General features: G+C 46.1%; 1 pseudogene; it reads left to right on the top strand.

The window, feature by feature from the left end:
- Positions 1–3,793: 3,793 nt before the first annotated feature.
- LOC136650511 (5S ribosomal RNA) lies at positions 3,794–3,913 on the top strand (annotated as a pseudogene).
- Positions 3,914–4,274: the final 361 nt, after the last annotated feature.

Genomic DNA, 4,274 nt, shown 5'->3' with positions numbered 1-4,274 from the left:
TCTAGATGGAGATGGTTGTCTGCCAGCTGACAGGATCTCTGCTGTTTTCCACGAGGAGGACTCAGCAAGACCCAGTCACAGGAACACACTGAATGTCAAGTTGCACAGAGTTCCCTGGGCATGCATTGGGCCTTAGCAGAATCGCCTCCATGTTGCACACTAGCAGCTAGAAGTCACAAGAACTGAGTCTTTAACAGTAGCAGCCAGTACTGCAGGACTGTGGAGAGAGCTAGGAGAAGCATCAATAAATACAGCACGAATTGAGGTGAACCCAAAAGCCCTAGTTTTGAATCAAGGGGGAGGGGGTGAGCCCCAGCCTGGCCTGAGGTGGCAGCCAGTGATGTCACTAGTGGAGTATGGGAGGTGCGGACTGCACAGGGTAATTAAAGATTTTTGAAATCTTGGTATTTTTGAATATTATCATGTTATATATCAATTCAATTGGCAATTTAATACAGAATGCAATGTAACAAACAGAACCAAAATGTTTGTATTCTGTCAAATGTTATAGCCAAATAACCAAAAAAGGAAAACTGCCTTATGTAATGAAAAGTAGATTTTCATAACTCAAAACAGACCAATGAACTTGATTGTTCAATTAACCCCTGCTAATTGGGTAAGAGGCACTTTTTCAAGTGGGTGCTCCTTTTTTTAGCAGGGGGAGAGTACCTGGCCCACCTCACCCCAGCACTGTCTGTTCTAGTGGCTGTCTGCTGGTGTTCTTTTTGCATCTTTTTAGATTGTGAGCCCTTTTGGGACAGGGAGCCATTTAGTTATTTGATTTTTCTCTGTAAACCGCTTTGTGAACTTTTAGTTGAAAAGCGGTATATAAATACTGTTAATAATTGTTCCAAGAGCTAATGAGGTGTTATTACGACACAGCAGGGAACCAATAAGTTGCTGACTCATACTGAGTCAGCATTCATTTCCAATGTATCAGAACTAATACTAGAACTTCTATTCTGTTGTGTGAGTGTCATCAACTTGGCCACTGGTTTTTCAGTTGGTTATCAATTTGTTGGGTACATAAGAACATAAGAAGAGCCCCGCTGGATCAGGCCATAGGTCCATCTAGTCCAGCTTTCTCTATCTCACAGTGGCTCACCAAATGCCTCAGGAAGCACACAAGACAACAAGAGACCTGCATCCTTGTGCCTTCCCTTGCATCTGGCATTCTGACATAACCCAAGGTACCTTTCAGGTTTCCAGTCTGGAGGATGGTAGTATACCCCCAGTATTACATTGCTCCTCAGGGCTGGTAATTTAACCCACAAAGACTCTGTGGTGGAGTCAGACCCGCCTTCAATCTCTACTTTACTGGATTCTAACCCTCCTTTAACATAAATGGCCACCGCACCTCCAGCATGCCCCTCCCTGTCTCTCCTGTAGAGTTTATAGCCCCGGATCGCGGTATCCCACTGATACTACGCATTCCACCAGGTTTCTGTTATGCCCACAATATCAAAGTTTTCTCCAGTCTCCAAGGGCGACTTCCCTTGTTATATATTAAATTAAATAAAGTTAAGGGGGATTATGCCAACCCTTGCGATACCACTGCATTTAGGCTGAGTACATGGCATTGTAATTTATTCTGTATGGTCTGGTGTGGGAAGAAGTCCATCATGGGAGTGATGGAATGAGCACTTGCACCAGGTGATGCAAACCCTTGTGATGCCTCTGGAGGTAGCTAGGGACCAGACATGATGTGTCTGTGCAACCTCCTGATTCTAATAACGGGCTATATCAGAATGCCAGATGCAAGGGAGGGCACCAGGATGAGGTCTCTTGTTATCTGGTGTGCTCCCTGGGGCATTTGGTGGGCCGCTGTGAGATACAGGAAGTTGGACTAGATGGGCCTATCGCCTGATCCAGCGGGGCTGTTCTTATGACCAGTTCCCCCTCTTCAGTGCGCCTCCAGTTCTCATTTGTCCCTGTTTTATGCCTCTCCCCATGAACTGTGCAGGATCTACCAACAGCATTAGCTGCTGGAAAGAGACCATCTACATTTCTCTAATTGAAAGAAAACATGTGCTCACCCGATGGCTTAAGATTAAATAGCAAATTCATTGATAGGATTTTCCCATTCCCTTGCAGAAATGGAGTGATGGGGGGGTAGAGAAAGAGCTGCGGCAAATTCGCACAGCATTAATAACATAGCTGCCATGTCAATTTGGCATCGCGGAGCCGACCCCCCCTTCCCATTCCCCACCATTCCATTCCCAAAGGTTTAATGGCATTTTCACATGGGATTCCAGGCAGACCATCGGAGAAGGAAAAAGAGATTGCATCTGGCGAAAGGAGTAAAACTGACATTTCTTTTGACAGGCCCCATAAGTGCGTCTCTCCTGGGAGTGTTATAACAGAGACAAGATTGAGCAGGTGGCAATAATTGGCATTACATGTGTTCAAGCATTTCTATAATATGGATTACTGTGGAATTTTTTCCTCCCCTCTCTCTGCCTCAAGGGAGGCAAACATGGCTTGTAAGCCTTTTCAGACCCCTTTGATAAGCCTTTCTATCAGCAGTTTTTCAGCCCAACTGAACCTGTTCTCTCTTGGAAAAAAAAAAAAAAATTAATAACCAGAAGAAGGAAGTGGAAGAAACATGGTTGCCCCAGGCAGGCAGCAAAACCGGGAGGATTAGTACGCTTCTGGCAACCCATCCTGCATGCACAGCTGCTCAGCTGCTTTTCAGCTGGTGAATCCCAAGTTGCATGGGCCTGCACTGGGGAAAGAAGGAAGTGGCAGATTTTTTGGTGTATTTATTACTAAAATTGGAGGCCCAAATTGGTTCAAAATTGACCGTGTGCACAGCCCCAACACAAACACCTCCTCTAAACTTGGCACAGAAGCACCTTTCAAATGGGTGGCTGTCTTCTATTTAGCAAGGGGGGAGCAACTGTCCCTCTTTACCCTAGCCTAGGGGTCTCCAAACCCTGACCTGGGGGCCAGATGTAGCCGGCAGAGAGCCTCTATCCAGCCCACGGCCAGCCTCTGATCCCCTGAGAGCCTCTGGCCCAGTTGACCAAACAAAACCAGAGTTGTGGGGTGGGGGAATGAGGGTCCATTTAAGTGTGTGTACTTTATTTCTTGGGCTGTGTCAGAGCTTGGAGAAATCCTGGACATTTGAGCCTATTCATTCATTTCAGTCATTCATCTAAGTTCCATCTCCAATGTATTTATTTAAATTTTATATTTAATTTTTTTTTTTTCCGACCCTCAACACCATTCCAGATATTTGATGTGGGACTTTGGCCCTGCCCTAACCCAAAGTGAATGTTCGCTGGTTTCTCCTTTCTGCTTCTTAGACAAAGAACTTCCACCCGTGGCACACTGGTGCACCATTAAAGGTCTGCAGGGAGTTTGGAGCACAGCGGCTGAAAATTGCTAGAGAAAAAAAAAAAACACCTCTTCCAGATTCTGCAGATCTCTTTTTAGGTCAACTGTCTGGAGTAATGAATTGTCTGCCACTCTTCCTCCACCAGCAAAGCCGCAGACCTCCAAAGAGACTTCTGGAAGTGACATCACAAGAGGCAAAGACCATGCAGAAGACCATAGAGGTCAGTGTGCCATGAACAGAAAAATGTTGAAGATAACTCTTTTAGACTGAGAGCCCAACTGGGACAAGGAACCACCTTCTCACTCCTTTTGTTAAGTAAAATACTTTGCAAACCTTTTTGGTGAAAAGCAGCATAAGTATGCTGCATGTAAACATAAGCATAGGAAGATAGGAAGCTGCCGTATCCTGAGAAAGACCCTTGGTCTCTCTATCTCTGTGTTGCCATCACTGAATGGCAGCAGCAACTGTTACCCTGCACGTATCCAATCTCGTCTGATCTTGGAAGCTAAGCAGGGTCAGGCCTGGTTAGTACTTGGATGGGAGACTGCCTGGGAATACCGGGTGCTGTAGGCTTATACCATAGTCTTTCGAGACTGAAGGTTGCCAACTATGGCAGCAGCTCTGCAGGCTTTCAGACAGGGCAGTAGCACAGCTAGAGGGGTGCAAAGCACTAAGTTTTGCAGGGACCACACCGTGCGAGTGGCTCCTTCCTCTCCCCTTCGGAGCCATTCCTGGCCACTAGAGCATGTTTGCCTATACATAAGTGAATAAGCATGCATGGCTCAGCTTTGCTTTCCATAGGGCTCAATACATTTTCCCTGTCTGCTTGGAACTTCCTTCTCAAGAGTTTGTTGGGACCTGTGTCCCTCAGATCGAAACCATTCTAGTGACATTGCGTTACCCTCAGCCTGCCCTTCAAAGTGGTCCAAAGCAC

Source organism: Tiliqua scincoides, chromosome 4 (assembly GCF_035046505.1).
Source record: "Tiliqua scincoides isolate rTilSci1 chromosome 4, rTilSci1.hap2, whole genome shotgun sequence".
Lineage (NCBI taxonomy): Eukaryota > Metazoa > Chordata > Lepidosauria > Squamata > Scincidae > Tiliqua > Tiliqua scincoides.
Note: the sequence above shows the minus strand (reverse complement) of the source record. Positions and strands in the feature narration are given on the sequence as shown.